Here is a 27,011-nt window from a genome sequence, read left to right on the forward strand (position 1 = left end):
GCATCACCGATGTGAAGGACATGAGTTTGAGTAGGCTCTGGGAGTTGGTGATGGACAGGGAGGCCTGGCGTGCTGCAGTCCATGGGGTCGCAAACAGTCGGACACGACTGAGCAACTGAACTGAAGTGAACTGATTCCAATGAAAATTCAGGACTGATTTCCTTTAGGATTGACTGGACAGTGGCTCAAAAACTGTCATTCCAAGTCCAGCTCAGATTAGCTTTGTCCTTCAGACAGGAGGGACAGCTGGAAGCATTATCTGGTGGCTTTAGAAGGACCCGACGTGGCCCTGGGCTCTAAGTTCTCTCAGCTCCCACCCTGACTCCCAATGCCTGAAATGTTAGCCTCCTAGTTATTCCCTGGGGATTTGAATCCTCCCAGAGACTGATCAGGGGTTCTGCACTCAAATGCAAATTACGCCATTAAATGCTATAGGGGTGGGAGGAGGGATTAGCTGGCAGCCCTGGGAGCCTTGCCTAAGGCCCTTGGGAATGACAGCCCCCCACAGGGGTAGGTCAGGAGGGAAAGAGTGGAAAAAGGGAGTGAGCTCAGGAGGGGTCAGAGGCCTCTGGCTGCCCCCACTTCATCTCCAGTGTGCTCTGGAACACAGGCCCTGGGTGGGGGACTAATCCCCGGGCCACTCACCCTCTGCATTGTCATGGCAGGGTCAGAACCCCCACCCCATGTGTCACTGGCTACACTTTTGGCCCAAAGTGCCCTGTGCTAACTTGCCATTCTCCAGGCTAGGCTCAGAAACCAGGCACATCTCTTGTTCCTTTCTTTTCTCAGAGGCTCAGAGAAGTTAGGACTGAAAGCAAGGAGAGGGGCTGCAGAGGCTGAAGCTTGGGGAAGGGCACACAGAGAGTGAGTGGCAGGGCCAGCTACGAACCAGCTCCAACAGAGTAAACCAAGCTCTCCTTCCTGCCCTCTCCCCATTCCACCCCACAACCCTTTCCAATCAGCCAGTCTAAAATTACCATATTTACAGCATCTGCAGCCAAGCCGAGCACTAAACAAGATGAATAGCCATGACGCACGAGCTGAGTAAAGTATGCGGCAGGGCGGGGCTGGGCTGGGCACCAGGGTGAGTAAGCCGCAAAGGGAGACTGGTGCAGTCCCAGGCAGGGTGATGGACAGGATTCACCCGGCACTAAATGGAAGTGAGGGAGGGGCAAGGAAGCCCTAGCAAGGTCAGTCTGCTAGAAAGAGAGAGAGGGAGCAGTTAACAAAGGAGGGGAGAGATAAGAGCTATAGATAAACGGTGGATATAGTTAGATAGATGTACTGTGCTGTGCTAAGTTGCTTCAGTCTTGCCCGGCTCTTTATAGCCCTATTGACCATAGCCCGCCAGGCTCCTCTGTCCATGGGATTCTCCAGGAAAGAATACTGGACTGGGTTGCCATGCCCTTCTCCAGGGGATCTTCCTGACCCAGGGATTAAACCTGTATCTCTTACCTTTCTTGTATTGGTAGGTGGGTTCTTTACCACTAGCACTGCCTGGGAAGCAGGTGGATAGATAGATAGACTATGAGAATATTATGCTAACTTTACAAAGCTTCTCCTTTTCCTCCTTTAGCTTTCCTCCCTAAGAGGAAAATGTTGAGGCCTGTAAGACAGGATCCTTTAAATTGTGTGTGTGTGTGTGTGTGTGTGGTGGGAGTCCTCCACTGGAGGACTTCTTACAGTGGGACACCCATGTCTCTGAGTCCCCAAGCAGCCTTTTCCAGGTAAGCTCTGCTCAGCCACACAGACTACATGACTCCATTCACAGAAAGGGTCTGAAAGTCTGGGCGATGAAGCTCTGGGAAAAACCGGGGGGAAGATGGGAGTGTGTTCTGAGTCAGGGTGTCCAACACTCTGTCCCAGCCTGGCCTGTTCTTTCCCTGGGAGGGAAAATGCCCCCGCCAAGAGAGTGGAGACTCAAGACCTGCAGATGCTTTCTCAGAGAATTTCAGAACCAGGGGGAACCTAAATCCACCGGTGATAAGGGGAAGAGATGGGCTAAGGAATCTAGGTCCGCAGACTCAGAGACGTGACCTGATTCTCCCATCCTGAGGCTCACAGAAGATTCCCTGGCACCCTAGGGTTTTGAGTGAGCCAGACTGTTGGACCCCTATGCTTCTCCCTGGAGTCAGAGCACCTCCACTTTGGTCTGATTTCCAGGCTTCTTTTTAGGTTTTCAGTTCTTTTCCACAACATTTTCAGTGATGAAAATCAGTGTGGAAATCACTGGTCTGCCCCGGCAAGCAGGAAGTGGAAAGCAGTACTCAGTGGGTGGAAGGCAGGCAGGCAGGCAGGCAGAAGGAGGGTCTGTAGAAACAGGGTAGGATGTGGCAGAGGACGCTGAGAAAAGGAGTGCGCCCCGAGGCGGGGTTGGGATCAACTCTTCCGTGTGAACCAGCTCTCAGAGGAAACCATCTCCCTGAAAGAACTGGAACCAGCCGCCATCGCCCTGCTGGACCCTGAACCAGACCCCAGAGTGGGGGCTGTCTATCAAGCAACCGTCAAGTCCCCTTGAACCATTCTCAGCAGAAGGTGATAAGAGGCAGGACGTGCTGGTGTTGGAGTCATAACTGCCCACCTGAAAGGGTTTCCAAGCTGAGGACATCCTCAAATAGGCACACCATGCGGCACATGTCTAAATCTGGCCCCGCCCTCAGGGTCTTTCAGAATGTGAAAATACTGATAAACTACACAGAGGTGTTTCTGTTCTTCTTTGTGGCCCAGAATTGCTAAGAACCTCCCCCTTCCCGACATCATTAATATGGGAAGAAGTAGGCAGTTAGTCACCAAGATGGCGGCTACCATTCTCTTGGCTCTGTCCTGTGTGTGTGCTCAGCGGTGTCCAACTCTTTGCAATCCCACAGATAGTAGCCCTCCAAGGTCCTCTGTCCATGGGATTTCCCAGGCAAGAATACTGGAGAGGGTTGCCATTTCCTTCTCCAAGGGAATCTTCCCAACCCAGGGATCAAACCTGTGTCTCTTGCATCTCCTGCATTGGCAGGCAGATTCTTTACCAACTGTGCCATCTGGGAAGCCCTGGGTAGACCCATATTTCTCAATTAGCCAGGAATCCCTCCTCCCTTCTCCTATCTCTAAGACCTCATCTTCTGTCTCTTCCACTGGGTCCTCTTTTCCAACCTCCCTTAAATTATATTTCTTCCAAGTTTGGGCTTCTGCCTTCTCTGAACTCTACTCTGAGTGCCCTTATTCTCTGCTGGCTCCATTCATCACATGAAACCCTGTGACCTCAGCCCCCACCACCTCCTGAATTGCCCGCATATATTTCCAACTGTCTGCTGAACATCTCCAGTTGGACGTTCTACAGTTGTCTCAAATCACACATGTCCAAAACTGATCTCATTATCTACGCTCTCCTGCTTCCCATGACAAGCCCCTCCATGGTCCCTCCCCTATCCTTTCTCTCTCAGTCAGTGATATCACTGGCCACTCAAACATCCCAATGGAAACCTTAGAATCACCCCTGACCCCTCTTTCTCCCAGATCAAGGTCTGTCGGTGTTAACTCTGATGAGCCCTTTAACTCTCTCTCCCTTCCATCTGTGCCACCTTTAGGCTCTTAGCATCTCTCTGCTATTACTATCCCTCCTACAGGATCTCCCAGGCTTGCATCTCCCTCCACTTTACAAACAGGAGACAACTGTCTAAACACAGATTCGATTCAGTAAACGTTTGCTGAGGGCCCACTCTGTGCCAGAACTGGGCATACAACAATAAATATGACTGGGAGGATCTCTGTCCTCATCAGGCTCACATCTCAGCTGGGGAGTCAAAGGGGAAAAAGCACAAGACACATGAGTGAATAAAATACTTTTAAATTGTAGTAATAAGGGGTAGTGTGAGTATCTGTGCCACCAGCCATGTAAAGATCTCCAAAGGCTCCTCAATATCTATAGAACGAAGTTCAACTCCTCAGCTTGGCATGTGAGGCCCTTGCCAATCTGGCCCAATCTTTTTTCAATTCCTCTTCCACAACTTCCTCTACCCTCAAGCCCCTCCTTTCTGTGCTCCAAATCCCATTCATCTTTGAATCCCAAGTCCCTTGTTACTGGCAAATAACAGATGGGTAATAAATGTTTGGGGAATCAATGTGTGGATGAATGAATGATGGATAGGGTTCCAACCAGAGTAATGCCCTCTCCCCTTTCTCACATCTGCTCTTTGGTGAAGCTTTTCTGCAATGGCTCCTTCCCCTGAGTCTCCATGGTGTTTCCACTGTTTCTGCCCCAGGTACTTGTAATATTTGACTGTCTCTCCTGCTAGCCTGCTAAGGCATTGAGGGAGGTCTTGTTCCATTCTGAAAAAATGCCTGGCACAGAGTGGGTGCATGAAACATGCCAGTTGAATTGACTGTGAAGAGCATGAAGCAAAGGCAAGTGATTGTTGTCCTTTGTAGACTATTTCCTGCTAAAACAATTTTAGTGGCCAAAATATTTGGATGGAAAGAAGCAGTGTGGAGACATCCATTGCCAAGTGGATGGCCAGAGGCACACACCTCCTCCTGTTCAAGGAACAGCTTCAAAGAGCCTAACTTTGTCACTGAGTCTTTGCCTTTGAAAATATTTTTGCACAACCAAGGAGAGAACAATGAAGCAGATATGTGTCAGTGGAGACTGGTGCTCAAAGATTTGCCTGTATTCATGTGAACAGACACTCCCCTGGGTTGTGAGTTGGTTCTAGGGTTCAGTTCATCCCTTCAAAAGATGTGCAAAGAAACAGCACCATTTCCATCCTAGCAACTAGGGTACTTGTTTCTTTCCAATGACCTTAAATGGAACCTATCTTCTGTGCTCTCATCCTTGGAACTTCCTAATCATTAATCCCTAAGACCAGAATAATTGAACACAGGGGTCTGTTGGTCTTTGGTAAATACATTCAGAGTCCCTGGCTCCTTTGGCAGGATGAGGGAAAAGTGGACAGGGAACCAAGAATAAAAATTGCAATAAAAATCCAATTAAAGGTAAGAATGAAAAGAGGAGTTAGATTTTCTGAAACTTTTTTTAGGCTTGGTGCCTGCTCTCAGAAAGGTACTGGGCATGTGCCAATCTGCCTGGCTTTCTCAAATCACTGTTGATTCATTTGAATTTCACACATGGTCACCTCATCCTCTTTTCTTTTCTCAGTCTCCCCAGAAAGCACCCCACCCCTGACCTGAGCATTTCATTACTCCTATGTCCTTAGGGACCATTTCAGATTTTTTTCTTGACAGCCGTATTTTATTCACTCTGGTTCAATGTTGCCAACTCAACTGTCCTCAGCCAAGCCTCCAAAGGAAATGTGATCCACTTGCTGCGTCAGATCATTTGGAAATAGATACGATTGGCTTGGAGTCGCTCCACGCGGGCCTGTAAAATTGCTGTCTCTCCTTCTAAGTGGGTTGGGTTAAACCCAAACTGAGGCAAGAGGTTTCCAAGGAACACAGAGGAAAGGACTGGAGTAAGTGGTGGTGATTCAGTCAGGGGACCTCTTGCTTCTGAGTCAGTATTAACCTTCCACTGGCAGCAAGTACATGTAGGCTGCCTTCACAGTCAAACTAAAACAGTGAGGTCTTCAACACTGGGGTTCATGAAACATTTTCCAAGAGTAGCAAGGATGCAGGCTTGGTGTGAATCTCTTCATTCAAGCCAATTTCTAGCTTAAAGTTTTGTGTTTCCAAAATAAATGAAGGTTAGCTAAATCAATTTTGAGATTTATGTATCTTGTGTAAAGCTGGCAGGGTATCTATACTTCCATTGGGCCAGCTCCACAAAATACCATTGAAATTCTCACATGTATTGTCCTAAGTCTCTCTGGAATCTTAAATAGGGGTAATTTATTCTTTGAATTAATTTTGCACTGTCATTTTGTTCTAATTAATTAAGAGGTGTCTGGTATAATGAAAGAGCCTAAGTGGGGAATCAGAAAACCAGGTCAAAGCTCAAACTACGTCATTCATTGGGCAACTCCCTTACAATACCTCAGTTGCCTCATCTACAAAATGGGAATTGTGCTACATGTTTTGCAAACCATAAAGTATCATATACATTTAGGGAGGTTTCAGTCTTAGAAATGCCTCTGTGATTGAAAATGAAGGGCTTCTCCAGGTTCCACTGAAGTAGTGGGTCAAAATAGCATGATAGGGATATGAACGTGGGTGCTCAGATCAGCAGGACACTGGCCTGTTAGCAAGTCTAGTTCCTACTGAAGCAAAATGCTTTAATCTCATTAATTATGATTTTTATATATCTTTTATTTGGAGTAAGTCTTAGAAGCAAGCTATTCAATCTTATACTCAATGGAAGAATTTTTCTAGATTTTCAATAATATGCCTTTGCTATTGGTATAGCTACTCTGAACAATGTATGGATGATTTTTAAAAAATTAAAAATAGAGCTACCACATGGGCATATATCCAGAGAAAATCATAAATTGAAAAGATACATGCACCCTAATGTTCATAGCAGCACTTTTTTACAATAGCCAAGACTTGAAGCAGCCTTAATGTCCATTGACAGATGGATGGATAAAGGAGATGTGGTACATATACATATATACAATGAAATGGTACTTAGCCATAAAAATGAATGAAATAATGCCATTTGCAGCAACACTGATGGACAAGCGATTATCATACTAAGTAAGTCAGAGAAAGACGAATTATTATAGGAGATCACTTACATGTGGGATCTAAAAAATGATACAAATGAGCTTATTTACAAAACATAAGTAGATTCACAGACATAGAAAAAAAATTTATGGTTGCCCAAGGGGAAAGAGGGGAGATAAATTAGGAGTTTGGGATTAAAATATACATACTACTGTATATAAAACAGATAACCAACAAGGACCTACTGTATAGCAAGAGAACTATACTCAATACTTGGTAATAATGGAAAAGAAAGTTAATAAAAGGGATATATATATCCTATATATCTGAAACTAACACAGTATTGTAAATCAACTATATTTTAATAAAAATTAAAGTGGAATTGTATGCCTTTGCCATGCTATGTCTTGCTAAATTGCTTCAGTCCTGTCCAACTCTTCACCACCCCATGGACTGTAGCCCACCAGGCTCCTCTGTCCATGAGCTTCTGTAGGCAAGACTACTGGAGTGGGTCACCATGCCCTCCTCCAGGGGATCTTCCTGACCCAGGGATCGAACTTGCATCTCTTGTGTCTCCTGCATTGGCAGGCAGGTTCTTTAGCATTAGCACCACCTAGGAAGCCCCAGTATGTCTTTACTGAATGACCTCTAGGCCCAGGACTTCTAGGTTCTGGAGAAGATGTATAAAAGTCTTTGACTTCAAGGAATTCTGTGTGTTGGGGAAGGGGAGATTTTACACAGACAATCCTGGGGAAAAAGCTGGAAGTGGGATGGTAGAAGCTCTCTATGGAAGAAGTTAACAAACAGCAGCCCTAGGGCCAAACCCAGTCTACCTCTTATTTTTGCAAAGTTTTGTTGGAACACATGCTCATTGGTTTATGTCTGTATTATCTGTGGCTGTGGCTGTTTTTGAACTACAATGGCAGAATTGAGTAGTGACAAGAACAGTATGGCCTATAAAACTTTTCAGGTCTTTTACAGAAAAGTTTGCTGACCTCTGGCCACAAAGATTACACTGACAATATAGCTTTGCAATGAACAGAGTTATTTGGTTGACATAAAGCACAGAGCAAGTTTTGGGGATGAGAAAACATACCCAAAGAATACTGTATGCCATCCAGACTCAGCTTTCCTGTCTTACATGTAAGGGTTTCCAAAGCAAGGAATCTTCAGTCATGAGGGACATAAGCGCTGTTTTAGTCACAGAGGACATTCCCACTGTGGACAGGCATGATTAATTGATTGTGATGGGCAGGCTCATCCTATCAAGACTCTGCATGTGGTAGGATGTGGCTTCTTGGAAGGACTGTGGCGTTTCTCCTTGGAGAGGGGCAGGTGGGCCGTTTACCTATCACAGCCAGTTCTCTTTAACCATCTATTCCTTGCCACAAAGAACTGAGTTGCCAGATTTGAATAACTTAACCTATACCCTGTCAAGTCTTTAAGGAAAGAAGGGATAAATTGAATTGGGCAGGATAAGGAATTCCAGGGGGTACAGAGGTCAGGCAGTCTCCGGGCAGGAATAAGCACTAAAAACCCTGAAACATCTAGGAGAGTTTTCTTCTCTTTCTTCAGAAGGAGAGTACACCCTCTTCCTTTCTGCTTTTCTTATTAAAGCACTTGGAGGGGAAAATGAAAATAAAAAACAAAACAAAAGCAATTACAACCATTTTTTTATGGCCAAAGATGGAGTTAGGAAAGAAAATAAAAAACAACAACAAAAAAAACATGCTCTGGTTTTCACAACTCTAATCATCTGGCCCTACTCTACAAAATCTTAAATCTTACGCCTCATGTGAATTCTTCATTTTAATGATGTCTGTTTCCTTCTCGCAAACACACCATTCAATTTCACCCTTTGCTCCTGATGAAATTGGAGTCCTCTCAAGCCTCCCTCAGCTTCATAAAGCTTCCCTCACCACTCCTAAACCCACTCTCTCCTCCTCCCCCTGGCTAGCCTCCTTGTGTGCCTCTGTAATTGTTTTAGGTCTTCCCAGATGACTTTCATGGGGTGGATGTATCTAGAACCACGCTAAACCCAAGTTTACAAATACTTTTTGTCTGACCATCCAGCTAATAGTATACGTCATTTAGAGAAAGGAGGGATCAAGCTGGAGAATAAATAACCCTCTCATTTCTCTATGAAGAACAAGCTCTTAAGAAAGTAGCAGGTGAATTAAACTGAGTAAGAGTGAGATGGATTTGTGACGTTCAGGGTTCGTGCGGTCAGAGCTTATCTCATTCATCAAGGATTTCTGGGTTTTAAAGAGTTCTGATGACCCTCACACTGGTCTGCAGTGGACCCCTGGGACTTTGAGCCTCAAAATGAACAGAAGAAACTCAGAATTTTTCTCCTATGTTTGACCTCAGCAAATAGTTGGAATTCTCTAGATCTTGCATTAAAAACAAAACAAAAAGAGAAACAAGACAGGATTCACTGATGACTTGAAAGCACTTGTAAAGAGCTGAGAACAGACAGATCTGTCCAGCGGATTCTGTCCATGTTACCTCGGCCCAGCTGTTGGGGTCAGATGCCAGCACAGACATGCTCTTACAAGGATACATCCTGCCAGGCTTACAGGGCCTACAGGAAGTACCAACACAGAAGACAAGCCTAACACCCTTACTTATCGCATCCATAAAAAACAGCAAATGCAGGAGGCTTAGCTCACAGCAGCCTAGAAGATGTGGGGCCCAGTTGGAGGCCATACTTAGCATCCTTTCACCCAGAAGAGGGAAAAAAGTCCCTCCTTTCTCACCCCTTCCCCAAAATTAAAACAATGAAAATCAGTTCTCATTATCCCGATAATTAAGTCCCATTCAGCCAGCTGACAGCGGCCAAAGAATGATTTTTCTGTGCTGCACTGTGTGGCTGCCCTCCATGGCCCCATTCATGGGCCACTGTGTGCATTCAATCACCCTTAGTGGGCTGAGCTAATGAAATGCTAGGGCCTTGCCCTGCCCTGACCCTGCTGCTATTTCTATCTAAGCTCAGCACGTCCTTTGCTTGACAGTTGCAACCGAACAAGCAGATTTTTCTCTCCCATCTATGGAGTGTAAAGAGCCTATTTTGGCAGCCTGTGGGGCTGGGGACCCCGCTGGAAACCCAGTGAATGCCCCTGGAGGTTAACTTGCAAAGCTGTTTTCCAGACTGAGAGGCGGAGTGGAGGAGGGGTAGAGCGCTGGAGACCTGGAGGCATTGAGGGCTGTGGCCCCCATGCACAGGAGGAGGAAGGGCAGGGGGCTCTTCTAGGGTAGAAAGGGAAGATGAGCCTGGTAGAAGTAAGGGGCCATGCAGCAGGGCAAGCTGATTTATCCTGACGCAAATCTGAACAAAAGCTCTTTGTCAGTTATCGAAAATCTCCCTCCCTCACTGGGGTCAAAGTGAGAAAATCCATCTCATTTGGTCCCCAGTTTGCAGAGCCTGGTGAAAGTGGGGGGATCTCTGCCTAGAGACTGCTCCCTTGAAATTCCTAGCTCTTGTTTCAATGATTCCCGAAGACTCAGAAGTTAGGGAACAGGATACTAAAATGATGGGGACTCAGCCATATTAAAATTTAGGGAATTAGAGTTAGCTAATGAAACCAAAACCCGAAAAACAGTTTTCTTTGAGGAAAGGTGGAGAGAAGAGGTTCCAAATGTACAAAAATGTGTGAGCCTGGTGGCTTTATCTGGAAAGGAGACATCTAAGGAAGGACCTGAGTCAGGGATGACAAACTCAAATGCCCCCAGCGGCCAGAGCGGTCACCAAAACGGGTGAAAGCAGACAGGTGGGAACTGTGGCCAAGGAGAAAACACCTGCCCATCCAGGGAAGGCAGTTGAGGTGCAGCCTCTGCCCTTTCCTGCCACACAGATAGGCAGGCTCTGAATGACATGATTTTCTGTGTTTTGTTAAAAAAAGAAACCAGAAATCTCTAATTCTTATATGACATCTCCAATTGTTAATGTTGGAAACTAATTCAAGACGTTTAAGAAAAAAAAAGCAGACACGGTAGCCAAACAAAATATGTTAGCATACTGCAAGCCCACTCCTCACGTTCTCAGGGTCTGGGCCAAAAGCACAAATGGAGGCCCATGTATCACACGTCTAAATACTGAAAAGGTAAAAATCAAGCTCACTAACTGCTAAAATATGCTCTGTCTGCCTGTAATGAAAAAACATGCCTTCCTGTAATGACCTGGAAATTGAAAAGTGAAAGTGTTAGTTGCTCAGTCATGTCCGACTCTGCAACCCCATGAGCTGTAGCCTGCCAGGCTCCTCTGTCCCTGGGATTCTCCAGGCAAGCATACTGGAGTGGGCTGCAAAGCCAGGTATACATTCAGAGTTCGAGGTCACCTTGGAGTTCCTTACAGAAATGGGGCAGCAGCGGGGAGTGCTGGTTCCTGGTCCCCAGCTTTCTGTCCCCTCTCCTGGCTCTGTCCTGTGTTGCCTGGGGCCTCATACATTCACACAGACAGATGCTCCAGCCCACAAGTCCAAGCTCTGGCTCTACCCCTACATTTCAAACAGTCACCCTTTGCTGTCCCTCTGGCTTAGTGTTAACCACATCAAGCGTGCAGTCTGTCCTTGGGGAGGACAGACCCAAATGGGCTTAGAGACCCAGCACATGGTCTAGAAGGAGGAGCATAGGCTCATGCTGGTCATATCTCTTTGGTCCATGGTATTAGACAAGGGCCAGAGTTAGGCCCTTTAAAGCATGGGTTTCAAGGCAGGGGTTCCCCTTACCAAGATCTTGATGAAAGTGAAAGAGGAGAGTAAAAAAGTTAAAGCTCAACATTCAGAAAACTAAGATCATGGCATCCAGTCCCGTCACTTCATGGCAAATAGATGGGGAAACAGAGGAAACAGTGGCTGACTTTATTTTGGGGGCTCCAAAATCACTGCAGATGGTGATTGTAGCCATGAAATTAAAAGACACTTACTCCTTGGAAGGAAAGTTATGACCAACCTAGATAGCATATTAAAAAAACAGAGACATTACTTTGCCAACAAAGGTCTGTCTAGTCAAGACTATGGTTTTTCCAATAGTCATGTATGGATGTGAGAGTTGGACTGTAAAAAAAAGCTGAGTGCCAAAGAATTGATGCTTTTGAACTGTGGTGTTGGAGAAGACTCTTGAGAGTCCCTTGGACTGCAAGGAGATCCAACCAGTCCATCCTAAAGGAGATCAGTCCTGGATGTTCTTTGGAAGGACTGATGCTGAAGCTGAAACTCCAATACTTTGGCTACCTGATGTGAAGAGCTGACTCATTTGAAAAGACCCTGATGATGGAAAAGATTGAGGGCAGGAAGAGGAAGGGATGACAGAGGATGAGATGGTTGGATGGCATCACCAACTCTATGGACATGAGTTTGGGTAAACTCTGGGAGTTGGTAATGGACAGGGAGGCCTGGTGTGCTGTGGTTCATGGAGTTGCAAAGAGTCGGACACTACTGAATGACTGAACTGAACTGAAATATCCATGGAGGAATTGGGAATTGTGGGAATTGGTTGTGCTAGAATACCTAACACCCATTTTCCATGCCTGACAACACCCTGTTTTCTTTTGGGGGGATAATCTCTTCCCCATAGGATACAGTCTGTGAATAGAGCTGGTTATTAGGTGATTTGTGATCTAAGTTAGACCAATCAGATGCTTCTTCACTGGAATATGAGTTTTGAGCAGAGGAACAAAGAGAATGAAAATGTTAGGAATGTCACAGAGCAGCATATCCTGAATAGACTTTTATGACCCTTTTTGTGATTCTCACTTTCTAGAATTCTTACCTTCTAGATTCCAGAACTTGATTGCTTCTCATCCATTTCTGTGACTGGGTCTCTAGTCGCCCCTCATGCCTGTAGGCATCCTACCTTCTTCTTTTAAACTCCCTTGGGCTTATGTTAGCCAGAGGTGTTTCTGTTACATGCAACCAAAGAACTTTAAGGGACACAAGTTATTGTATTCATTTATCACTGTACCTAATGCACCATGGGTGGAGAAGGAAAGGGCAACCCACTCCAGTATTCTTGCCTGGAGAATCTCGTGGACAGAGGAGCCTGGCAGGCTACAGTCCATGGGGTCACAAAAGTTGGACATGACTTAGTGAGTAAACCACCACCAACGCACCATGGGTACTGACCTTCAGTCCAGTTTAACCAGTGTTTATCGAAACCTTCCATATATCTTGACCTCAGGGTATCTCCCTGAAGGATATGATGTAGAGACTTAACCCCCAAACAGTGGCACTATCCCAGGTTTCTTTTACCCAGTTACGTGGATTCAGTTTCCTTCTCAGTTTTCCCGAATTGTGGAATGTTCATTTCATTTTTCTCTTCACAGCATGAGCTGTTCAGAAAACGGCCAGCAGACTCTCAGCACTTCAAAGGACACTCCCAGAATGAGTATGTAGTTGGAATCAGTATGACAGTGAGTCAGCCTGGTGAGCCTAAGGCCTGCTGTAAGATCGATGTGTCAATATCACATGCTTAGAAACTAGCTTCCAGTGCGCCTGACTGCCCTTGATCAAAGCTAGTGGAAAAGGCTGAGGGTTTGCCAGGTGGAACGAAAAATAATGAAGAAGGGGGATACGTGAGGGGTGGGTGAAGATATAGAGGAAAGAAATGAGAAGAACTAGGAACCGATAGCAGAAAGTGCTTGGGTCACAGTGAGAGATGGACACGAGTATATGACATTAGGGGCAGCAGATCCCTAGACCAGCTTTTGAAATCAGTAGCAATATTTATTGCTTAACTTTTAATCTCATTGCTTTCATCATTTACCTTCACCTGGTCTCTTATCTTGATACTGTTCTAGATATGGGCCAACCACAGGGGTAATTTAGAGGTTAAGAATACAGGGACTCTAGGCAATGGCACCCCACTCCAGTACTCTTGCCTGGAAAATCCCATGGATGGAGGAACCTGGAAGGCTGCAGTCCACGGGGTTGCTGAGGGTCGGATACGACTAAGCGACTTCACTTTCACTTTTCACTTTCACGCGTTGGAGAAGGAAATGGTAACCCATTCCAGTGTTCTTGCCTGGAGAATCCCAGGGACGGCGGAGCCTGGCAGGCTGCCGTCTATGGGGTCGCACAGAGTTGGACACGACTGAAGTGACTTAGCAGTAGCGGTAGGGCCAAACTATAACTAGAGTGTGTTTGAATTTCAGCTCTACCACTTACTAGCCCAATGACCTGAGTTAGGCAAGTTATTTAACCTCTCTGTCCCTCAACGTCCTGTCCTATAACATAGGGTGATAATGATAATGCATATAAACATTTAGCATATTCTGGTACATTAGTGCTCAACAAATATTAGCTACAATTATTCACTCAACCAATGTTGAGCATCTATGATATTTCATTCCAGATGCTGTTCTTGTCCTTGGGATATATCAATGAACAAAAGAGACAAAGATCCCTGCCTCCATGAAGATTACATGCTAGGGCAGGTGGGAGTAAGGGCAGAGACAATGAGCAATGTTGGTGCTATTTTTAATATCTGACCCAATTATTATTATCTGACCCAATACCCACCTATTCTGCCAAACTTTCTGAAATTCCTTTAAATCTTTATCCTCTTCTTTAAGCATTCCGCTCTTCTTGGTGTCTTAAATGAAACCAGTATGGCCCTGAGGATGTTTTTTCCCATTGCCCTCAAAAGTGGGTTATGCTTTTTCTCTCACTGTCCACATATCCCAAAGCCTGAAGATAGATAAGCTGGTTTCCTTTCTCCTCCTCATCTTATATAAACCACAGCTCTTCCTTAGGCTGTATCCCTCTTTTCCCATTTTGTTGCTGTCATCAACAACCTCCTCTTTACCCATTTATTGCACACTGAAGCACCCAACTCAGCCTCCTCCCTTTCACCCCTATTTCTGTCATTCTTCATGACTTTAATATCTTGAGTTCCTTGGCTTCCTCACTTCCAGTGATCTGTTCTTCCACCTTCCTCAGCTACGTTAAGATGGCTATAGCCTAGGTATCGGAGAAGGAAACGGCAACCCACTCCAGTATTCTTGCCTAGAGAATCCTGTGGACAGAGGAGCCTGGTGGGCTGCTGTCCATAGGGTAGCACAGAGTCGGACATGACTAAAGCAACTCAGTGTGCATGCATGCATTGGAGAAGGAAATGGCAACCCACTCCAGTATTCTTGCCTGGAGAATCCCAGGGGCAGAAGAGCCTGGTGGGCTGCCATCTATGGGGTCGCACAGAGCCGGACACAACTGAAGAGACTTAGCAGCAGCAGCAGCAGCAGCAGCAGCAGCAGCCTAGGTATTGTCATCACAACTTTTCAAGTCTAGATTTCATTTGTCATATGATCCAACCACCTGCTTCAGTTTTCCACTTAACTTTCTCTAATATTTCTCCTCTAATCAATTAAGCAACCTGCTTATTTATTATTTTTGTGTTGTTTTGCTCTCTTTTGTTCTACTTGTCACCTTCTCTCATGTCCTTGTTTTTCTCTTTATCCATCATCAGTGTTATGGCCCATGATTACAAACACTGCCTACAAATACTACAAATATCCTCTACTTCTTTGCCCCTCTTTCCTTGAATCAAACTTGCCTACCACAACCCCAAGCTGATTAAATATGACTACTGGAGAAAATAATATACTGAATTGATTGATCAAACTTTAAATAGATGACTACTGCACTCAATATTAATAAGTGCATCAATAGATGAGTGCTCATCAATAGATGAACACTCAATATTGCCCAGAAATCCTACATTGTTTTCCTGGTAAGTTCATTCCTTTTTTTTTTTTCAGGATCACACTTTATATCTCTTCTCCCTCTCAAACCTCCAATGATCACCTACTTATAGCTGATGATCTCAACTCCTGTCTCAATGAGAAATAGAAATAATCAGAAACTCTCCTATCTCCCCATAATGACATCTCCAAGTATATTGGTGCAGTATGTCTTCCCTCTCATTACAACAGAAGTGCCCTTCTTCTTATTTAAATAAGGTTTGGCTTTAAAGCCAAACCTCTCTATTTGTGTTTAAAAGCCCATCTTCTCTAGATATCTCAAGAACTTTGTTCCTGAGGTCGTTGTCCCTCTTTTCTGCATAATCAGCTTCTTCCACTCTACTAAGTCATTCTATCCACATCAGCAGCAAAGTGCCCATGTATCTCTCACCTTTAAAAATCTTCCCTTCTGACTCAACATTCTACTCTGGCTACCATCCTATTTCTCTGTCTCCCTTTTAATTAGTATTACCTAGTATGTATGAACTGCATTGGAGAAGGAAATGGCAACACACTCCAGTGTTCTTGCCTGGAGAATCCCAGGGACGGGAAGCCTGGTAGGCTGCCGTCTATGGGGTCGCACAGAGTCGGACATGACTGAAGCGACGCAGCAGCAGCAGCAACAGCAGTATGTATGAATGGAGAAGGCAATGGCACCCCACTCCAGTACATTTGCCTGGAAAATCCCATGGATGCAGGAGCCTGGTAGGCTGTAGTCCATGGGGTCGCTAAGAGTCAGACACAACTGAGCGACTTCACTTCCACTCTTCACTTTCATGCATTGGAGAAGGAAATGGCAACTCACTCCAGTGGTCTTGCCTGGAGAATCCCAGGGACGGGGGAGCCTGGTGGGCTGCTGTCTATGGGGTCGCACAGAGTTGGACACGACTGAAGCGACTTAGCAGCAGCAGCAGCAGCAGCAGTATGTATGAAATGATAGTGACTTTTCAGACTCTACTTTTGGAGAAGTTTTAAGTTCATGGCAAAATTGATCAGAAGGTTCTGAGATATTCCTGCCTTCCACATATGTAGCCTCCTGCATCATCAACATCCCCCACCAGAGTAGGAGCTTTGTTAAACTGATGAACCCACATTGACACATCATTGTCACTCAAAGCCCATTGTTTGCTTTGGTATTATACAAATATATAATGGTTTGGCTTTAGACAAATGTGTAATGACAGGTATCCATCATAGTATCTTATAGAATAGTTTCACTGCCCTTGAGATCCTCCGTGCACTAACTATTCATCTCTGTCTCCTTGCTGGCCTCTGGCAATTTCCATATTGATGTTGTATTAAGCAAACTTGCTGAATTCTTATTATCTAAAATAATTTTCCTATACTATGGATTTTCCATGTAAGCAATCTTGTTATCTTTAAAGAAAGATAGATTTGACTCTTCCCTTTCCAATTTTTATGTCTTATTTTCTCTCTCTTTCTATTGCACTGGTAGATCTTCCAGAATGATACTGATTAATGAGGGTGGTAGTAGGTATCATTATTTTTTTTTCTGATTTTAATGAGAACATAGTTTAGCTCTGACTACAAAGTGTGATTATAAAAGGTATTTGTTATATATTCTTTATCAAATAAAGGACACTTCCTCTTATTCTTAGTTTACTGAGTTTTTATAACAAAGGAATTTTGGATTCTATCCAATGACTTTCCTGCATCTGTAAAAGATCATAAACCTTTTCTATTAATATTTTAATTTATTACAGTGATTTATTATATTAGCAGCCTCTGATGTTGGGTAGTCCTTCTATTTTTAAGATAAATTTCAATAGAGAATTTAAAAAATACACACATACACACCATCATCATCTCTGATATTTTATTTAGGGAATTTTCACCTAATTTGTAATAGACTAATGGTTTTTCCAGTGGTCAGGTATGGATGTGAGAGTTAAACTGTGAAGAAAGCTGAGCACAGAAGAATTGATGCTTTTGAACTGTGGTGTTGGAGAAGACTCTTGAGAGTCCCTTGGACTGCAAGGAGATCCAACCAGTCCATCCTAAAGGAGATCAGTCCTGGGTGTTCACTGGAAGGACTGATGCCAAAGCTGAAACTCCAATACTTTGGCCACCTGATGCAAAGAGTTGACTCACTGGAAAAGACTCTGATGCTGGGAGGGATTGGGGGCAGGAGGAGAAGGGGACAACAGAGGATGGGATGGCTGGATGGCATCACTGACTCGATGGACAAGAGTTTGAGTAAACTCTGGGAGTTGGTGATAGACAGGGAGGCCTGGTGTGCTGCAATTCATGGGGTCTCAAAGAGTCGGACACGACTGAGCGACTGAACTGAACTGAACTGAATCTATAATTGTAAACTCGTAGACTTCATATCAAGTTTATACTAGCCTCATAAATTGGGTAATTTCCCCTCTTTTTCTACACTCTAAGATTGTTTGTATTACATAGAGGTTTAGCTGTTTCTTGGAGAAGGCAATGGCACCCCACTCCAGTACTCTTGCTTGGAAAATCCCATGGACAGAGGAGCCTATTAGGCTGCAATCCATGGGGTCGCTAAGAGTCAGACACGACTGAGCGACTTCACTTTCACTTTTCACTTTCATGCACTGGAGAAGGAAACGGCAGCCCGCTCCAGTGTTCTTGCCTGGAGAATCCCAGGGACGGGGGAGCCTGGTGGGCTGCCATCTATGGGGTCGCACAGAGTCGGACACAACTGAAGTGACTTAGCATAGCATTAGCTGTTTCTTGATAGATTGGTAAAACATTCCAGCAAAACTACCTAGGCCCAATGTCATTTGAGTGGCAAATTTTGAATATCGATCAGTTCTTTCATGGAATACTGACTCATTTGAATTTTCCAGTTAAATATCATTGATTCAATTTTGAAATTTTTTTTTCTAAAAAGTATCGATTTCATCCATTGGCATTAAGTTGCTTACAGAGCTGTTCATAAAATTGCTCATCCTCCTTTATGACAATATTTTTCATCCCAACTACATATGTAGATATGAGCCACAGTCTCTTTTTAATTCTTAATATTATTTATTATGTTTTTTCTTAGTTTCTTGAGCTGCTGTATCAAGTTATATCTGTGTTACTAGTAATTGCAAATAATCAACTTGTTGATTCCATTTTCTTTGTTTGCGTCTCTGTTTCTTTTCCACTAGTTTCTGAACTGTATTATTTTGTTCTCTGCTTTTTTTGGATTTGAGCTTTTGGTTTCCTTGCTGCTAGATTTAAACATTTAGCTCCTTCATATTCACTCCATTTTTTTATTAATGAACTTTAAGATTTTAAATTTCTCTCCTAAGTATTGCTCTAGCTATGTCCTTAAGCTTTGATATATAACTACATTGTTTCTATTTTAACAAATGAGTTACTCAGGAGATTGGTTTCCAAATGTATTCTAAACTATTTTTTATTGTTTTCTTATTTGTTGTCAATTCTTAAAAATTTGTTGAGACTTTTTGTGGACTGTGATGTCAATTTATGTAAATGTTGACTGTTTTCTTAAAAAAGAATATGTATCCTTTATTGTTGAATTTTGAGTAAAGTGTCAGTTTGTAGTTATAGTTTTTAAGTTTTTAATAAGCATCTTCATAAAAATGAGTTTAAATTTCCTACAATGATTGTACATTTGTAATTCTCTCAGCTTTTATTTTACATATTTTGAGGTTTTGAGATTATGCTTTTAGAGGCATACAGCTTCATGAATGTTATGTCTTCTTGATGTAGTGCTCCTTTTGTTATTATGAGTTTCTCTTTATCTCTTTTAACATAATATGTATTGACCTATATTCTATTTGTCTGCTATTGATACTCTGATCCTCCCCCTTTCTTCTGGTTAGGAATTCCTGGTATATCATTTGCCATCTCTTTATTTCTAAGTTTCTGTGTGATTTTGTCTTTTGAAAATAGGTCGTAGCTGGATACTTTAAAAATTCTTATCTGATAATTTCTAATTTTTAGTAGGTACATTTAATCCATTTATTGTGGTTAGTATTATATTTGGCTTATTTCTTCCATTTTATTTATTCTAATTATCTTTCTTTGTTTCTTCCTTTTTTTCTTCTTTTTTGCCTTTTCTTAAATTTATAAGGTATTCTGTATCCCGTATTTTCCTGTTTGGTTTTGGAAGCTATAGACTGAAGTTCTATGACCCTAAAGTTCCATCTGAGCCACCAGGGAAGCACCTTTACCATCTACATTTAACTGCAAATGTTTCAAAGTATAAAGATTTTCAGTATTTTATCCTTCTCTTGAATAGGCAAGAGTCTTAGTACATTTTAACTAATGAACACTCCCTTTCCCATCATATTATCTTGATTAATATTTTGTTTAACCATTAAAAAAAAGTATTTTTATGCTCACTAAGGATTCTTGATTTATATACGCTACTAAAGATTCAGTTTTGTGTTGTAATACATCCTTTAATGGCACTTTTAATGAAGGTTCAAGGCTGATAAACTCAATTATTTTTAATTAAAAAAAAATTCCTTTATTTTTAAACTCACTTTAAAATGATAGTTTAACTAGGTATAAAACTCTAGATTAACAATTTCCCCCCTCAGATTTTTGAAGATATCACCCCCTTGTCTTCTAGAATCTATTGTTATTGAGGAGTCTACCATCAATGCAATTTTCATTCCTTTATAAGTAACTTCTTTTTCTTCAAGTACCTTTCAATATTGCCTTTTTATCCTTGAAATTCTACAGTTTTACTGCAAATATAGAGATATGGATTTATTTTTATTTATTCTGCTCAGTATTCAAAATGCATTTTTCCAATTAATATGTTTTCAAATGTTGTTTCTTTACCATCCCAAGTTTCTTCCAGAACTTTTATTAATATTAGACATAAATTGGAACTTCTCAATCTCTTTCATGGCCTTAACTTTGACTCTGGGCTACTTTTTTTGGGTGATTTCTTCAAGACAACCTTCCCATTCACTAATTCCCTCTTCCTCTGAATTGACTAGAATATATTCTATCTAAAGATTTTACCTTTCTAACTGGTTTTCTTTTATATTTACCAGTTCTCCTTTCATTTATGCCTGCTCTGTTTCATAATTATCTTTTAAAAATGGATGTTATTCTTTGAGTATTTAAACCACACAAAGTTTTTGTCAGATTGTCATATTAATATCTTTTGGACAAAACTGATCTAACAAGTGTTAATTTTGTTGACTGTTTTTCCTAGTGTTGGGTATCTTTTTGAATGCCCATTTGAGTGGGTGTCCTTTTACCTTCTTTCTCTTCATCTTTTCTATCCTAGAGGTTTTATAGAGGTCTCTGGTTCAGAACTAAATGACAGCTTGAGATCCTGCCCAACCATGGTATTAGTGATCTCTCCCTGAGTAGTAGAAGCATGTGGTTTTTGGTTGCTGAGCTGTGAGTACTTCCTTGTTCATCTAAAAAGGCTTACAGTTTCATGGAAGCAGTTCTGGTAGTGTCATCAGCTTTTTTTTTTTTTTTTTCCAACCTTCTTTCTCTAATGAGAAAGTTCTACTTCAGTGCTTAATGTTAAGCCATGAACCTAACTCCAGTCATCAACTCTGCTTGGAGCAATTTAGTCCTCCTTACTCCACAGGAGCTTCTTTTTATCCTTCTAGATTTGAAATTCAGCCAACTGCAGCTTCAGCATTGTCTACCATTTCAACATTAATTCACTGAGAAAAAGAAAATTAGCTTCATTTGTGGAAGCAGAATTATTTAGAGTTGGACAGACCAGGGTGCCAGCCACAGACCCAACACTTACTAGCTGGAAGTCTGGGGAAAGTTATCTAACTTGTTTGATTATGTTTAAATTCATCAGTTAGAAATGATAATACCTACCTCACAACTTTGATGGGATGAAGTTTGAAACAGTGTCTGGCACCCAGTAGATGCTCACAACATGCATTAGAATGATTATCAACCAATCATTTTAAAACATAAATATTTAGTTGCAAACAAATCCATATTTGTAACCAGAAGTCCCCTCCCTAAATATGGGATCTGGACTTAGAGACTTTCTCCTCAGTACTCTCTTCATGCCTCCTTCCTGGTACTTGCTGATCAAGATGCTTAATAATATGAATTTTAACAGGCTGATCATAGGTTCTTACAACAGATCAGGTAAAATTTCATTAATTTAATTTGGACTTTATGATTTATATCCAACTGTCAAAGTATTCTTGAGATAGTTTATAATAACAGACACATGTACAATAAATTAGATGAATAAGAAAAAGAGAAGTTTGAACCATAGAGGAGAAAGGGGGAATACTTATGCCAAAAACCTGAGCTAATTGTTTCTGTAATTGAGAATTAAATTTGTTTAAGGCTTCTTGGCAGCTGAAGGCAAAAGAGTGGAAAGTGATGGGTGACATAGTTCTCAATGGCTAAAGTTTTTCTCTTAAGTAGTTTGGCAAGGTTACAAGGGACTAAAAACCATTTAGGGGTTGAACTCCATTCCGGGTACATGGTGTGGAAGAAGGAATTCTCTACATAGAGATGAAATCTATCCCTCTGGCTTTAGAAATAGGCTGAACAACTCTGGATTTGGGTGACTTATTGCAAATATGACTCTCAGAGACAGGAAGCTGGGATTGAGAACTTTTTAAACAGTAATGTTTTGAAAACTTCAGGTAGTAAAAGATACATATTTATTGCCAAAATTTGGAAAATACAAGAGTATAAAGAAGAAAACAAAATTGTCTCTTCATAATCCCATTGCCTACAATCATTATCAAAACTTTAATGAATTTCCTTCTAGATGTTTTTCTACGTGTACATATATTAGCTGACTTCTTGTAGTGAACTTCCAGTAAGATGACTATAAATTAGGTGGTCTTTGGTCCAAGTGGTTACTATATTTAATAATAAGAATATCTATTGCTTGCCTATTGAATGCCCAATGTGCTCCAGATACTTACTGGTATTTACAGTCCTAATACCAACAGGTACAAGGCAGTTTTTCATGTTTGCAAAGAGGTTATATAACTGGTTTTAAATAACACCTGGTGAGAGGAGGAGCAAGAACACATGCTTGGGTGTGTCTGACTCTGCAGGGTAGTGTTTCTCTTTTACTAGGTGCTGCTTGTCTGAGACACAGGCATCTCCCTGGTGCCTGGTACTCGCCTGTGACTCCTGGGAGCAGGGGTGCCTGGGTCTGACATCAGCTCAGCCGGCTCCTGGGTGCCAAATGGCCAGAACAGAAAGCAGAAGGAGCTCATTCTTTCCCTTATCTCTCTCTTTTCTTTTCTCCCCTTCCCCTACATTTTGGAGGTCACTAACTCCAGCATGTGAGGTTTTCAGGTTAGCTCAGGCAGCTGTTCTGATGGGTTTTGTTCTGATAAAATATTGTAATTCAAACATCTTTTATGGGGATCAAGGTAAGAGGAAGTCCAAAATCGTGGTTCTGTTTTCAGTCCCCATGATACCGGAGAGCAGGGAACATTCTTGCGTGTCACTGTTATTACTGTGCTTTACAATTGAAGCTTTGTGCAGTTGTAAGTTCCTTCTCTCTTGAGCCCCCTTATCTGCCCAGAAACTTCTCTCTTGGGTGAGTCACAGACTGAAGCATCCTACAGCAGCCCTTAAGGAACTATTAATAACCTGCTCCCTCTACACGATCCAGGCTACATGGTGGCCAAGACAGGCTGGCTGCCACACCCAGAAGGGGCAGTTAACTGTGAGTGGCCTTTGGCCAATGCGAGTAGTGTCCTGTGTGCCGGGGGTGCTTCTGCCCGAAAACTGGCCAATCTTCTCCCCTCTTCCTCACCACTTTTGGGGACCGATGAGCTAAGTGTTGAAGAACCAAGAGGCCTAAATGTCAGGGCTCCTGGTTGTCCACATGGTGAGCTGAGATCCTCCAAGTGGAGAGCTCTGAGCTACCTGGATGAATCTGGCTGGGTTGACAGTGGATGTGACTCAGCAACTGAGATGCCCTCTCTCCACTATATTTGCATAACTCTAAGCATAGGGCTTTGTCTTTCCCAACAATTACTCATTTGACCCTGGCACAACAGAGTCCGCTTCCTGAAGGAGATGTTTGTGGGAAGAAAAGTTTTAAAAGGATGTTACACACCTGAGCTTCCACACTCCATATGGTGGTAATTCATCTCAATTGCTGGAAGTATAAAACATGGCAAACCACGAAGAGGCTGGTTTTCCCAATGTGCCAAATGACTTGCCCCTGAGGCTTGAGACCCATTTAATAATAATAGCAACCACAACACACACAGTAGTTATAATAAGAAATAACTCTTGCATAGCACTGAACATGTTACAGGAAGTAATCTAAGCACTTTACCTATATTAACTCATATTTTCCCTATTTTACAGACAAGAGATGAAACACAATGAATTTACTTACCTAACATCACAGAGTTAGTAAGAGACTGAGCCAGAATCCCAGGAATTCTAGCTTCTTAACCCAGACCACAAGTTTGACTTGAATGTTCATATGAGAGGAATAGTGGAAGATAGAAGAAAACCATAAATTTTGCAACATATGGCTTCTCAAATCCAAGGATGGCTCAGGTGGTCCTCCCACACTTAGCATATCAAGGTTCTGTCATGTTAATTCCATATTCTAGATCTCAGAGAAGCTGTGGCTGGCTGTTTGGAAAGACAGAAAAAATCCCCCAAACCTTGAGCTGGCCAGAAGGGTTTGGCATTTTGGATGGATGTGAAGAGCCTCTCACCATCACACAATAGGGCTTATGGACCATACTGGGGAGAGGCCTTGGCAACACTGCCCAGAAATGGACCATGCCAGCTGAGAAGAGGCCCCATCCAGGGAAAACTCTGATGACTGGAGTGTGCACATGTAGATGGTAACTGGCCAAGGGGTGGGGGCAGTGAGAGTTTCCAGACAGTTATTGGGAAAATGCTGAGGTGGCCTTCATGGTTTCTCACTCCCAGGTCATGGACCCTGAAGAGATTGCTGTCTTTCATGTTGTAGCTGTCTATGGCCTTGGATTAGTTTTCTATGACTGCTCTCACAAATTACCATGAATATAATAGCTTAAAGCAATACAAATTTATGGTTCAAGAGGTCAAAAGTCTGACATAGGTCTCACTGGACTAAAATCAAGGTATTGGAAGGGCTGTGTTCCTTTCTAGAGCTTCTAGGGGAAAATTTATTTCCTTCCTTTTCCTGCTTCAGGAGGCTGTCCACATTTTTTGACTCATGGCCCCCTTCCACCTTCAAAGCCAGCAATGGCCCATCAAAGTCTTTCTCATATCACATCATTCTGACTCTTCTGTTTCCCTCCACATTTACAGGCCCTGTGATTACATTGGGCCCACCTGTATAATCCAGGATGTTATTTCTAAAGTCAACTGACTAGCAACCTTAATTTCATCTGCTTCCTCAATTCTCCCATGCCATATAACATAGTCATAGGTTCCAGGGATTAGGACATAGACATCTTTGTGAGGTCATTATTCTGCCTACCATAGGCCCCAAATGGAAAAGCTGAGAACCCTGATCATGAGCATTCAAGCCCAACTGAGAGCCTACTAAGCAGCTGGCAGTCTCTGCTGCATCCTGGAGAAGAATCACCTGGGGTCTGCTGCAGAGAAAAGGTTGGGAAATCACATAAACGATGCTTAAAGGGCTTCAGACACACCCATCTTCCTGAGAAGACTCAACTCAAAGTCTAGAGCATCAATGCCTATGCTCCCCACCAGAACCTAGAAAAAGAACCATCCCACAGGGTCAAATTAATGACAGTAGCCAGGAATCCTCCTGAACAATGACCACAAGACACAGTTTCTAGGAGAATATGAGCATTCTCCACAGGTAACTCAGCTCCAAAATCTTGAAAGTGTATCCAGAACATTTCTTAATCATGTGTTTTGGATACATTAGGGACACTTTATTCAAAAGCAGTTTGAGCCTGTGGGTGTTTCACATGTCTCCCTTCTAGGGTTGTTAATGTAGTACTTGTAACATGCTTCTATTTCTTGGTCTTGACAGAGCTCCTTCAAGATTATGCAGGAGAGAGGCCTCTGATTCCAACACTGCTTGGCTACCCATTCAGGGTTAATTCCAGCTATACACTTTTAGTCTGACCAGATTGAAAAGTTTGGATTTAAAAATTTTAAGCATTGTCTAGTCAAGGCTATGGTTTTTCCTGTGGTCATGTATGGATGTGACAGTTGGACTGTGAAGAAAGCTGAGCGCTGAAGAATTGATGCTTTTGAACTGTGGTGTTGGAGAAGACTCTTGAGAGTCCCTTGGACTGCAAGGAGATCCAACCAGTCCATTCTGAAGGAGATCAGCCCTGGGATTTCTTTGGGAGGAATGATGCTAAAGCTGAAACTCCAGTACTTTGGCCACCTCATGCCAAGAGTTGACTCATTGGAAAAGACTCCGATGCTGGGAGGGATTGGGAGCAGGAGGAGAAGGGGACAACAGAGGATGAGATGGCTGGCTGGCATCACTGACTCGATGGACGTGAGTCTGAGTGAACTCCGGGAGTTGGTGATGGACAGGGAGGCCTGGCGTGCTGCGATTCATGAGGTCGCAAAGAGTCGGATGCGACTGAGCGACTGATCTGATCTGATTATTATTTAAATTTTCAGTGCTTCTAAGCCACTCCAAAATCATGACAGTAGCTTTCTCTGTTGGTGTCTTACGAGCAAGGCTGATTCCCTCTGTGATTTTGGTCAGGTTACTTGACCTCCCCACGTCTCAGTTTCCTCATCTGTACCTTGAGGATAATAAAAGCACCTGCCTCAAAGGGTTGGAGTCAGGAGCAGATGAGAGACCACACAAAGCCCTTAGAATAGAGCATAGTACTTGGTAAAAGCTCTGATACATCTTGGCTGTTACAATTATCAAAGACCTAACAAGATATGAAGCTTTTCTCTTATAGCCGGAGAACCAGTCATTTTGATATCTCAAGAACACTGATATTCACTCAATCTTGACTGCAGCCGATATATTCCTGAGCAAAGTTTCCTTTGTATTGCTCTACAGGAATACTGTTCCCATATGGCTGTTTCTTATAGTCAAAGGGAGACATCAAGCCCCATTTCAAGTGGGTGAATGACAGGCAGATGGAGAGCAGAGCAGCTATACCAAGGTCTCTTCTCAGTTTGGAATAGGGGCACAAATACAGCAGAGGGCATTCTCTTGGGGCTCTCTGGTGTCCAGTTTATCTTAATTCAAACTCAAAAGGGAAGCCTCCCAGAGCAATGTCACGTGGCCCTCAAGGTCAGCCCAATCCTACTAATTCAAAAGGCCACCTGGACAATCTTTCTCATGAACAGATTTTGGCCAAACCAGCTTGAATGCAGCTTCAAACCTCCATGCCCCAGCTCCACTTCCATCTCTGTACTTTGTGGCACAGTGCTGAACAACACAGAATGGTCACTGGGTTCTGTAAAGAAGCCTGGGTCCTCGGGCTTCCCGCCCCACCCCAGGACTGCTTGCTGACCTCTGACCTCATGCCTGGTCATCTGCTCTTTCCACTCTCATGGTAGTTCCCCAGCCTGCCTCCAAAGAGCCAGATTCTACAACCAAGACCAGAAGGGCTTCAGGGCTGGACAACTTCAACCCCAAATGGCATACGGGCCACAGAAATTCCTCAGATATGGACCCCAAAGCAAAACAGCCTCTGGGGATTCAGTTTCTCTTACCAACTTTGAGCTGAGGGAAAAACATTTTAAAGGCATGTGAGGAAAGCTGTCA

The 27,011-nt window shown here is 43.0% G+C and overlaps 1 long non-coding RNA gene across 1 annotated transcript in view; it reads left to right on the forward strand.

Moving 5' to 3' along the window:
* LOC138989501 (uncharacterized) overlaps window positions 1–25,606 on the forward strand; it is a 77,675-nt gene extending 52,069 nt beyond the window's left edge. The window contains exon 3 of the long non-coding RNA XR_011465798.1: window positions 25,293–25,606. This is a non-coding gene — a long non-coding RNA (uncharacterized lncRNA). The remainder of the gene's footprint in view (window positions 1–25,292) is intronic.
* The last annotated feature ends 1,405 nt before the right edge of the window (window positions 25,607–27,011 follow it).

This window comes from Bos mutus, chromosome 10 (assembly GCF_027580195.1).
Source record: "Bos mutus isolate GX-2022 chromosome 10, NWIPB_WYAK_1.1, whole genome shotgun sequence".
Classification (NCBI taxonomy): Eukaryota; Metazoa; Chordata; class Mammalia; order Artiodactyla; family Bovidae; genus Bos; species Bos mutus.